Raw genomic sequence first — 13,071 nt, 5'->3', positions numbered from 1 at the left:
CACCGTGGGCAGCTGTGGCGGTGGAAGGGCTGCTGCCAGCAGAAGGGCTGCTGCCGGAAGCAATGCTGCTGCCAGATGGGCTGGTGCTGCTGGTACCCATTCTGTTGGTAAGACTTCCCTCCTTCCCATTCTGCTTGTTTTTCCTCCATTCTATGGTCCTGGACTCTTCCTGGCTTTCTTTTGTACCTCAAGTCTTCCCATCTGCAAAGTTTCCAAACTAATAGGAAACATCTAATGGAAAAAATAGGTATGCAGCCCAGCACCTGAGTAACTGTGCAAATCAGTAAACTCAGCTGAACAAAAATCATGATTCCTAATGTTTGGTTTTATGGATATGAATACATCCAACTGACTGCCATTCAGCTCCATCTTTGCTCTGTTTTTGCCTGTCCTCATGCATGGTTTTCTTTTCTTTTTTTCCTTTTGTGTTCTTAGTTATCACAGAATATTGTCCAAATTTCCTAATAAAATGAAAACTAGATGCCCATAAGAAAACATTCTTTTTGTCTTCGTTGTATTTGAGCACACTGAATCCTGGTTTGTCTGTTCTGAAACTTGAGAGAATTTATCTTTGAACAAAGCCTTTAAAACCCTCACAGCGGCAGCATCACAAGCAAAGGTCGGATAGGAAGCTCTGCCAGGTCAGGGGGGACTAACCTCTCCTCCCAGTGAAGCAGCACTTTGCCTCAGTGACTCCTCCCTCCCTTATACCCACGCGTGCAGCCTCTTCCCTGTTTCACTGATGCAACATGACATGGCCCATCAGCAGCTGGTCCACAAACCGAACAAGGCCATTCCCTTCAGGACCCAAATACAGAATTCAGTGGTGGGACTAAGACCACTTGGGCTTTTGACGGGTTTCTTTTACCGACATATTCAATCTGTTTCTTCTCCTCTTCCTATTCTCTGTGTATGAAGTTTTCAATTTTTTCAGTACACGGCAACATTCAATAAAAGATATTGAAACATTTTAAAATAAAACACATTAGATTGCCACAAACTCTCCCAATGCCTCTGTCTTCTCAGCTATCTTTAGCAAAAGTAATAAGTGAAATGAAGTCCTGATGAAAGGAAGCCAAGGGGAAAGGGGGTTTTCAATGCATTTTTTCCAGGAGGAAGACTTTTCCCCCACTCTTTCAATTTAATTAAAAGCAACAGGGTAACCGCTTCTTTTCTTTTTCCTTACCTTTCTATTCTCTTCTTTCCCTCTCCTCTTCTTTCCCCTCCTTTTCCTTTCCTTTTTTCTTTTTCTGGTTCTTCTCTACAACTTTCTCCAATTGTGGAGATTCTGCTGTTTTATAAGGAGTAGAGATCGTAGGCTGAGATTTTGGATAGCAGTGGTTCAGTATTTTCACATTGATGCAACCTCTATGTTCAAAAAAGCAAAAAAAGATCTAGTGTGGATAACATAAAATAAGTTAATAGTATAGCTGGACTCAAAATCAAGATAAATATCCCCATGGAGAAGACACAGAATGAGAATGCAGTACGCAAGGCTGTAGCCGTGGCCTTGTCGGGTTCTGGGCCTGAAAATGGGCTATTAAGAGACTGGGGATATGATAGCAGAGACTAGATATCCCACATGAGATGGGAGACCAGAGCCACGCTCACTTTCAAGGTTAGGTGCCAGGGTGGGTCCTCTTGGGTCTTGAAAAATATCTACTGCTCCTTGCTGCCTGGGGCTGTGGCTTCTAAATTATTGTCCACCAGAGAGACTGGAGGATGGACACAGTTCTGAGATGGCAAATCTTTTCCTCCTGCTTCTCCTCTTCTTCTTCCTCTCCCCTCCCCTTCCCCCTCTTATTCTTTTTTTTTTTTTTTTTTTTTTTTTTTGCGGTACGCGGGCCTCTCACTGTTGTGGCCTCTCCCGTTGCGGAGCACAGGCTCCGGACGCGCAGGCTCAGCGGCCATGGCTCATGGGCCCAGCTGCTCCGCGGCACGTGGGATCTTCCCGGACCGGGGCATGAACCCGTGTCCCCTGCATTGGCAGGCGGACTCCCAACCACTGCGCCACCAGGGAAGCCCCTCTTATTCTTTTAAATATGAAATGTTCCATGACTTTGCATGTCATCCTTGCACAGGGGCCATGCTAATCATCTCTGTATCATTCCAGTTTTAGTGTATATGCCGCATTTGAGACCACAGATTGACTTAAATCATCTGTGGTTTGAGGATAATCTATGATATCCCACGACTGCTATGGGATGGGTCCTGGGGGTGGGGCAGGAAAGATAACTACAAAACTTCCAGACAGGAAGAAGCAGGGTGTGGGGAGTTGGGGTGAGAAGAGAAAGAAATGAAAACAAAACCACAACACCTCTCACTTTAAGTAAGTCTGCAAACAAGTTTCAAACACTCTTTGTAGTAGGAGCCTCTAAAATGGCACCCAATGATCCTTGCCTCCAGGTGTTGACACACTTGTGAAATCACCTTCTCTTGAGTATTGGTTGGATCTAACGGCTAATGACCACAATGCCACACAAATCGTAGGATGTCACTTCCTTGATTAGGTCATAAAGTCTGTAACTTCCATCTTCAAGCTGACTCTTGATTTCTTGTCTTGTACACTTTGATGAAGCAAGCTGCCATGTTGCAGAGACCCACATGGCACGGAATTGAGGATGGTCTTCAGTCAACAGCCAGCAAAGGATTGAAGACCTCGGCTCAATGGCCCACAAAGAACTGAATTATGCCAACAGTCACATGAACTTGAAATGGATCCTGACCCAGACAAGCTATGAGGGGACCACAGCCCAGTCAATACCTTGACTGCAGCCTGTAAGAGACTCTGAAGCAGAGCACCCAGTTAAGCTGTACCCAGATTCCTGACTCAGAAACTGTGAGATAATCAACGTGTGCTTTTTAAGTCATAAAGTGTTGTAGTAATTTGTTATGCAGTAATAAATAACTAATACACATTTGGAAACATCTAATGCTGAGAAAGAACAATGAAATAAAACTTAGGACATGAATTCATTTCAGATGAAATTGACTTTATAGAACTGGCAATGTCTTTTTTTTTTTTTAACATCTTTATTGGAGTATAATTGCTTTACAGTAGTGTGTTAGTTTCTGCTTTATAACAAAGTGAATCAGTTATACATATACATATGTTCCCATATCTCTTCACTCTTGCATCTCCCTCCCACCCTCCCTTATCCCACCCCTCTAGGTGGACACAAAGCACCGAGCTGATCTCCCTGTGCTATGCGGCTGCTTCCCACTAGCTATCTATTTTACATTTGGTAGTGTATATATGTCCATGCTACTCTCTCACTTCGTCCCAGCTTACCCTTCCCCCTCCCCGTGTCCTCAAGCCCATTCTCTAGTAGGTCTTCATGACCATTTGTTTTTAAATTCCATATATATGTGTTAACATACAGTATTTGTTTTCCTCTTTCTGACTTACTTCACTCTGTATGACAGACTCTAGGTCCATCCACCTCACTACAAATAACTCAATTTTATTTCTTTTTATGGCTGAGTAATATCCCATTGTATATATGTGCCACATCTTCTTTATCCATTCATCTGTCAATGGACACTTAGGTTGCTTCCATGTCCTGGCTGTTGTAAATAGAGCTGCAATGAACATTGGGGTACATGACTCTATTTAAATTATGGTTTTCTCAGGGTATATGCCCAGTAGTGGGATTGCTGGGTTGTATGGTAGTTCTATTTGTAGTTTTTTAAGGAACCTCCATACTGTTCTCCATAGTGGCTGTATCAATTTACATTCCCACCAACAGTGCAAGAGGGTTCCCTTTTGTCCACACCCTCTCCAGCATTTATTGTTTGTAGATTTTTTGCTGATGGCCATTCTGACTGGTGTGAGGTGATACCTCATTGTAGTTTTGCTTTGTATTTCTCTAATGATTAGTGATGTTGAGCGTCCTTTCATGTGTTTGTTGGCAATCTGTATATCTTTGGAGAAATGTCTATGTAGGTCTTCTGCCCATTTTTGGATTGGGTTGTTTGTTTTCTTGATATTGAGCTGCATGAGCTGCTTGTAAATTTTGGAGATTAATCCTTTGTCAGTTGCTTCATTGGCAAATACTTTCTCCCATTCTGAGAGTTGTCTTTTCATCTTGTGTATGGTTTCCTTTGCTGTGCAAAAGCTTTTAAGTTTCATTAGGTCCCATTTGTTTATTTTTGTTTTTGTTTCCATTTCTCTAGGAGGTGGGTCAAAAAGGATCTTGCTGTGATTTACGTCATAGAGTGTTTTGCCTGTGTTTTCCTCTAAGAGTTTTATAGTGTCTGGCCTTACATTTAGGTCTTTAATCCATTTTGAGTTTATTTTTGTGTATGGTGTTAGGGAGTGTTCTAATTTCATTCTTTTCCATGTAGCTGTCCAGTTTTCCCAGCACCACTTATTGAAGAAGCTGTCTTTTCTCCACTGTATATTCTTGCCTCCTTTATCAAAGATAAGGTGACCATACGTGTGTGGGTTTATCTCTGGGCTTTCTATCCTGTTCCATTGATCTATATTTCTGTTTTTGTGACAGTACCATACTGTCTTGATTACTGTAGCTTTGTAGTATAGTCTGAAGTCGGGGAGGCTGACTCCTCCAGCTCCGTTTTTCTTTCTCAAGATTGCTTTGGCTATTCAGGGTCTTTTGTGTTTCCGTACAAATTGGGAAATTTCTTGTTCTAGTTCTGTGAAAAATGCCATTGGTAGTTTGATAGGGATTGCATTGAATCTGTAGATTGCTTTGGGTAGTAGAGTCATTTTCACAATGTTGATTCTTCCAATCCAAGAACATGGTATATCTCTCCATCTATTTGTATTATCTTTAATTTCTTTCATCAGTGTCTTATAATTTTCTGAATACAAGTCTTTTGTCTCCTTAGGTAGGTTTATTCCTAGGTATTTTATTCTTTTTGTTGCATTGGTAAATGGGAGTGTTTTCTTAGTTTCACTTTCAGATTTTTCATCATTAGTGTATAGCACTGCAAGAGATTTCTGTGCATTAATTTTGTATCCTGCTAATTTACCAAATTCATTGATTAGCTCTAGTAGTTTTCTGGTAGCATCTTTAGAATTCTCTATTTATAGTATCATGTCATCTGCAAACAGTGACAGCTTTACTTCTTCTTGACAATGTCTTTTAAATAATATTTTTTTTTGGATTTTCAAGGCGATAAATAAAGGGATGACTTCCATAAAAAAAGAATAAGAATTTAGGAGGCAAATACAGGTAGAAATGAAATAAGAATAGGTTGATATCAAAACAACCAATCTGAAATCTTGGGAATAAAAATATGCAAGTTGAAATAAAAACTCAAGCAACAAAATAAATGTGGGCACCATCAAAGAGAGAATTTGTGAATTGTAAAATTGATATGAGGTGTTTACTCAGCACACAGCAGGGAGAGATCAAGGCCTATAGTAGAGAATAAAGTCATTTGTCTCAACATTCTATCTAATCTGGGAAGAAACATTTTGAAAACTTTCCCAGTGGAGCTGCCTCCTATGCCCAAGCATTTCTTCCCACTACCCCTAAACTCATTCGCCTTGGACTTAAATTAAAGACACCTGGGTGGATTAAATTTCAGGCATCTTTTATCCTTGGGTGGATTAGTTTCCAGGCAGCTTTTACTCTACTAAAAACATCAGACTCTAAATTATCACAAAGCAAATGTCAGTGTTTTCCATTACAACGTTGAGTGAATATTGAGTTGCTTAAAATTAATTTGAACACCTCTGCTTAGACAGATCAAGTAAGAATTTAGTAGATTGTGCATCTGTTTCTTTTCTGGGGATGCTAACTAGCCAACACCACAGGTCTCTGTGAGTTAGGCTATTCTGATCACTGCTTTGGCTCCATTGTGGTAACCGTACCATCTTGTCTTTGGCAATTAAGTGACAGCACTTGGCCTCTGCTACCCCAGGACCCCATTATCTCCATTGCATTTAAGTATCTCATTTCAATGGTATCAGCTCCTACTGTAATTTCTGACCTGCAGAGAAAAGCAACCACAGAGTTCTTCAAGAATGCTGAGCTCCCCTCACAAATGCATTTCTCACAATCATGGTAGCATTTTTTAGCAATAGTGTATTTTTTATCTAAGATTTGTACATTATTTTTAAAGACAATACTATTGCACATTTAATAGACTACAGTATAACTTCTTTTAAACATCTTTATTGGAGTATAATTGCTTTACAATGGTGTAATAAGAAAGTGAATCAGCTGTATAAGAAAGTGAATCAGCTATACATATACATATATCCCCATATCCCCTCCCTTTTGTGTCTCCCTCCCTCCCACCCTCCCTGTCCCACCCCCCTAGGTGGTCACAAAGCACAGAGCTGATCTCCCTGTGCTATGTGGCTGCTTCCCACTAGCTATTTTATATTTGGTAGTGTATATATGTCCATGCCACTCTCTCACTTTTTCCCAGCTTACCCTTCCCCCTCCTGGTGTCCTCAAGTCCATTCTCTACATCTGCATCTTTATTCCTGTCCTGCCCCTAGCTTCATCAGAACCTTTTTTTTTTTTAGATTCCATATATATGTGTTAGCATACAGCATTTGTTTTTCACTTTCTGACTTACTTCACTCTGTATGACAGACTCTGGGTCCATCTACTTCACTACAGATAACTCAATTTCGTTTCTTTTTATGGCTGAGTAATATTCCATTGTATATATGTGCCACATCTTCTTTAACCATTCATCTGTCAGTGGACACTTAGGTTGTTTCCATGTCCTGGCTATTGTAAATAGCGCTGCAATGAACATTGTGGTACATGACTCTTTTTGAATTATGGTTTTCTCAGGGTATATGCCCAGTAGTGGGATTGCTGGGTAATGTGGTAATTCTATTTTTAGTTTTTTAAGGAACTTCCATACTCTTCCTCATAGTGGCTGTATCAGTTTACATTGCCATCAACAGTGCAATACAGTATAACGTTTATATGCACTGGTAAACAAAAAATTCATGTGACTCACTTCATTTTGATATTCACCTTACTGAAGCGGTTTAGAACCAAGCCTGCAATATCTCTGAACTATGCCTGTATACAGTACTAGTATAATAATAATAATCACACATTGATCACTTAATATGTATTGGACCTGTGCTCTGTATTTCTTTATGTATTACCCAAATCAAAACAAATCACACTTTTATGAGGTAAGGCACAGACAGCTAATATATATCATTCACTCTAGGATATTTCATCTTCCTGCTCTTGGATGATCCAAGTTGTCTGATTTCCATGTTATTTTGGGGACAGACTTGAAAGTATTGAAATGGTATTTTGGGTCCCAGTTGCTCACTGAGACCATACAGATGGTTTGTTTCAGTTTCATCAGCTCCATCTTTTGGTTGTATCCTGTTTACTGGCCAATAGCTGAGGCTTTAATGTGATGTTGATGAGGTTCATGATGGTCCTGTCTTTCATGGTATCTTAGTCTAGGATAAAACACTAAAGAACCATGTATTTTAGCACCACACATATTCAGGAAGCCTGTCCTCTGAGTCCATGGTGGGAGAGACCAGACTAAAACTGTGTTACTGGGCTCCTGTCAGGAGTTGAGTCCTCTGATTCGTTTAGTTTCTGACTCATAGTAGAACTACATTTTCCCTTTCTGTATTTGGCTGAATAGATTATGTAAATACTTATTATTGGGAAAAGTCCAACAATGACAGAAAATGAACTCCCCTAAACTAAAAACTAAAAAAAAAAAAAAAAAAAAAAAAAAAGAAAGGAAAAGAAAAGGACATTAATGAGTCACATAAGTCTGACACTGAATATATATAATGATTTTTTACTACAAGCTGAGAGAGCTTCCGCAGGTGTGATTCTCTGTCTCGGTTTTCTTATTTGTAAAATTAGAATAATAACAATACCTACTCACACACTTGTTGTGAGGATTAAATAAGTTGTTACATGTAAGGCATATAGAAGTGTGCCTATATAGTATGAATTCAGTAAATTTTAACTTTGTATGCTTCTGAAACTCTCCAAATATATACATATTCTAAAACTATAACTATATAGTTATATATACAGATATGGTACATATTTACTATATCTGTATATATAGTTTATTCTTTTCCTAGAATGTAATATACTTGAAAAAATGGCAGTGTTTCCATCTAGAACCATTGAAATTATATTAATAGACCTATAAAAGTTTAGAATTAATGTATGTTTCTAATGAAATAATTGAGCCCTTGTTTTAATGACTCTCTTTATATGTCTAGATCAAGAGGCCTTAATTATATTTTATATTTTAAAAATTTAACTATAGTAACTTAAAATTTTTTTTGTTTGTATGGTGTGAATTTTTTCTTTCCCCCATCTCCCCCTTGAACCTTAGATGTCCTTGTATTTTAGATGTGTTTTCTATAAATAGAATATATTTGGAATCATTTATAATGATTCCATTTATAATTGGAATCCTGTCTGGCAATACCTTTTAGTATTTTACTTTTTTTTACTGGGTAATTTAACTTAAAATTGTTTGAATTTAATTTTTAGAAAATTATAAACGTTCACAAAAGTGGACAGAATAGTTTACAAATGCCTATTTATCCATCACCAGGCTTCATCAATTACCAGCTCAGAGCCAATCTTGTCTCATCAATGCCCCAAGCACTTACCCTTTCCCCTCATAGATTAATTTGAATCCTGTATCATATAGCTTAATAAATATTTGTGCATATCTTTAAAAATAAGGACTCATGAAAGCATAACCACAAACTACTATCACACCTAAAAACATTAATAATTCTTTAATATCTCTAGTCAGTGTTCAGATTTCCCTGATTAGTTTCTTGGTATGAATCAGGATTCAAATAAAATTCACACATGACAATTGATTGATAGATCCCCTAAGATACTATCAACTTCTTTTTCTTATCCCCTTGAATTTTATTTGTTGAAAAGAACCATAGCTTCCCAGGTTCTGGTGTTTTTGAGTGATATCCCTGGATGTTATTTAATGAGTCCTTGTACCTCCTCTATTTTCTGTAAATTGGTAGTTCAGTCTAGGAGCTTGTTTATTATTTCTTACTACTATATTTTTCGTATTTTTTCATGCTCCTGAATTCTCCCCTCCTTTCTTGAATTCTTTAGGGTTATCATTTTTCCATAATATGTTGTATTCCTCTCTTCTGTATATAAATTATGTAATCTATTTCTAATTTTTTAGTAGCTACACTTGACATATTCACCCTTAAACAAAGCGGGGGTGTATAAGAATGCTGGTGGTGGGAGTTGTCTGTCCTGGGTGCAGTCAGTAAGGGGGAGAATTGTCCGTAGAGAATTTAAAAGCAATAATAAAACTGATTAAAACTCTGTTTGCATTTTATTATTGCCATGATCCAGCAATTCCACACAATGATGCTGATAATTCTTTTAAAACCTTTGTTGGTCTGATTATGCTGTTTATTATTTCAGTTGATTTGCTTATGATATTTTATATCCTTATATGATTTTGGATTTTGTAATCATAAACTCATATTTGGTGGAATTTCATCTGTGGCAATATTTTGATGCTCGTATTGAGGGACACTCTTCTAGAGAGCATCTGCTTTTAATACATATATGTGCCTGCAACCATTGCCAATCCGGACCACTTTTTTAAAAAAATTTATTTATTTATTTATTTATTTTTGGCTGCATTGGGTCCTCGTTGCTGAACACAGGCTTTCTCTAGTTGGGGCGAGGAGGGGCTACTCTTCGTTGTGGTGTGCAGGCTTCTGATTGGGGTGGCTTGTCTTTGTTGCAGAGCATGGGCTCTAGGCGCGCGGGCTTCAGTAGTTGTGGCTCACGGGCTCTAGAGCGCAGGCTCAGTAGTTGTGGTACACATGGCATGGCTCCATGGCATGTGGGATCTTCCCGGACCAGGGCTCAAACCCGTGTTCCCCGCATTGGCAGGCAGATTCTTAACCACTACGCCACCAGGGAAGTCCCCAGACCACTTTAAACTAAATTCTCAGTTTAAAAAAGAAATTCGCTTGCAGGAATTGGGTTCTAGAATTATGTGAGTGCTGGCTTATGAAGACAAATTCTTAGAGTTAATTCTTCCAATTCCACCCAGATTAATCTTCTTTGTTAGGGTTTTCCCCCCCTGTTTTATTCTATTTCACCACTCACTGAGGATGTAGCCCTTTGGGGTGCCACTGAAGCCCAAACTCCAGGTCACTGGGAGAATCAGCAGATGCCTTGAGCACATGACAGACACAGTGCTTCCTTTTCTATCTGGTTTCCTATCCTGCTTTGGCCTCTGAGGAATTTTTCTTACTTATTACCAATTCAGACATTTATTTTAAAAAGTTAAATTTATATCCACAAGTTTTAGGTGTTTCGTAGTGTAAGGATTTTCCTGATATCTAGTCTGTTGTTGCTTTAATGGAAGTAAGCCTTTAATATTTTTAAAAACACTTGTTGAAATTTGTTTAAATGTCAAACATCACTCTCTTCTCCTTCTTCAAGTTCAATCCCTCAATCCTATTCCCCTGAAGATAACTGCATTGAGGCCATCTCCACGAGAATAGAAAGGTAAGAAAAAAGTTGTCCGAATGATCAGGGCCCAAACACGTTGGAAATCCATGTAAGTCATTGTTTTGTTTGATATTGAAAATCTGGCTTTCAACTTCAGCTATTCTTTGAGTTGACTCCAAAATAGCTTATGAAATAGTGAAGCCTAAGGCTAAGCAGCTGTACCCATCACAGGTTTGGATTAATGGATGTGAAGTGAAAACACTCATCTGAGCTACCTGGGCTGGCAAGTATTACATGCTTTAAACACATCTGAAAATTTTCAGTTTTGGTGTATGTGAGGCTGCCCCCAATTTGAACACAACCCTATTTCATGCACTTAAAATAACAGCACCACTGCTCTACTTTCTGTGAGGTAATCTTTCTGTTTAGAGTGTCCCTCCCTTAATTAAGCCCTTTGGGGTTATAACTAAAAATCCATTTTCATGATCCTACTTTTATTTAATTTAGGGTAGACGAAGGCACCAGTTATCCTAGCTAGATAACCTAATGGAGTGTGTAATCAGGGTCCATCTGGCAGGTCCTAGAGTAGCTGAGTGCAATGGCTTTCTGCCAGGAGAGCTAGAAAGGATCATTTTGCATTCCCCAGGGAGGACAGGAAAGACAGAGCAGCACGGCACTGTGATTTTCATGACATCAAGTGACCACTTTGTACCACTACTCTTCTCTTCTTTTTCATGTGTGCTTCCCAAACTTGGTGGTAATGGGGTTTAGGAATGCTACCCCCAAATATGCATCTTGGCATACTAAATATTTTTTTTAGTAGGTTCTCATTAGTTATCTATTTTATACATAGTAGTGTATATATGTCAATCCGAATCTCCCAATTCATCCCAACCCCCATTTTCCCCCCTCGGTGTCCATATGTTTGTTCCCTATTTCTGTGTCTCTATTTCTGCTTTGCAAATAGGTTCATCTGTACCATTTTTCTAAATTCCACATATATGCATTAATATACAATATTTGTTTTTCTCTAATTTTTTTTTTTTTTTTTTTTGTGGTACGCGGGCCTCTCACTGTTGTGGCCTCTCCCGTTGCAGAGCACAGGCTCCGGACGTGCAGGCTCAGCGGCCATGGCTCACGGGCCTAGCCGCTCCGCGGCATGTGGGATCTTCCCAGACCGGGGCATGAACCCGTGTCCCTTGCATCGGCAGGCGGACTCTCAACCACTGCGCCACCAGGGAAGCCCCTCTAATATTTTTAATAGGAATTGGAGACACTGCAGGAAGGACTTTCTGACCTTCCCCTGAAGCAGGTCATTAGACCCTCATGTGAGAGGTGCCCTCCCTATACCCAGAGGAAAGGAGCATCCTTACCTTCAAAGACAAAGGGACACAGAAAGGAACCTGAATAAGCAGGCTATGCTAAGTTTCCCCCAGTTTACTACTCTTAGCTCATATCCTTTCTGTCCTATCACATTTTTTTCATGACTTGCCAGTTTTCATCAAATCTAAGATAAAAACACACAGGTTTAGGTATTCCTCTGGGTCTTCATTTCCTTATGAAGCCTCCTGTGGCACATAAAACTTAGATCGAATAAATTCGTATGCTTTTCTCTTGTTAATCTGTCTTTTGTTACAGAGACCCAGCTAAGAACCAAACACGGTAGGAGGAAAAAATATTCTTCTAAAATTACAGAGTCGCTTTTCATATCTTAAGCCTCCAGACCATCCAGGGAGGAGGAGGGCGAAGGCAATGAGATTCGTGAATGAGAGGAGGTCCTAACTGTCAACTCCCTCAGTCGGGAAGAAACCGATGTTCACCCAATCTGTTCCCCATTCAAAAGAGTATCTTTGCAAGTTGGAGGGTGGAAGGATGTGTGTGTGTGTGTGTGTGTGTGTGTGTGTGTGTGTGTGTGTGTGAGAGAGAGAGAGAGAGAGAGAGAGAGAGAGAGACAGACAGACAGGTGGAGAGAGAGAGTAACAGGCAACCAATTTGTCAATAGCTGGGTGTTTGGTGTGAAACTAGTGAGGTGTTATTACTTCATTTACTTAGCTAAAGGTTTATCTGAAGAAGTTAACCTTTATTGAGAGGTTGTGTGGTTATTCACCCACTTCCTCTAACACCCCGTGCCCCACCCCCCATATTTTAGACTGAGGAATTTCATCTATTAAAAATAAGATTCCCCCCAGGAAATTATGTTGTATCATCTATATATCACAACATATTCTTATGCTTTTAGTAAAGATAGAGACGTTACAGTTACCACTCCTTGCCTAATTGGCTGTGTATTTAAAGATTATTATTAAATTACTCCTTAACTCTTTCTAGATGAGGTAAAAAGATTCTTTTAGCTTTTCTCATGGGCCTTTTTTCCCCCTAGCTTTTCAGTAATCTTTGAAGATGTGCTTGAATCATCTTTTTAAGCTCTTCATGGCTTTTTTAAAATTGCAAAATTCATAAATAGCCTATGTTGCCATAACGGTTTGAGAAATGCTGAGAAAATAGAATTACTTTAGGATGTTTCAATGCAGTCTTCTCTCCGATAAATCTCTGTGTCATGTGGAAAATGCTGATGTGGTACTTTCTATTTTTTTAGATTCCAATCTTTTAA

The 13,071-nt window shown here is 39.1% G+C and overlaps 1 non-coding gene across 1 annotated transcript; it reads right to left on the bottom strand.

The window, feature by feature from the left end:
* Positions 1-2,036: 2,036 nt before the first annotated feature.
* LOC132428855 (U6 spliceosomal RNA) lies at positions 2,037-2,140 on the bottom strand. The gene has a single exon (XR_009520245.1). It is a non-coding gene; the product is annotated as a U6 spliceosomal RNA (small nuclear RNA).
* Positions 2,141-13,071: the final 10,931 nt, after the last annotated feature.

The sequence above is a fragment of the Delphinus delphis genome, chromosome 7 (assembly GCF_949987515.2).
Source record: "Delphinus delphis chromosome 7, mDelDel1.2, whole genome shotgun sequence".
NCBI classification, from domain to species: domain Eukaryota; kingdom Metazoa; phylum Chordata; class Mammalia; order Artiodactyla; family Delphinidae; genus Delphinus; species Delphinus delphis.
Note: the sequence above shows the minus strand (reverse complement) of the source record. Positions and strands in the feature narration are given on the sequence as shown.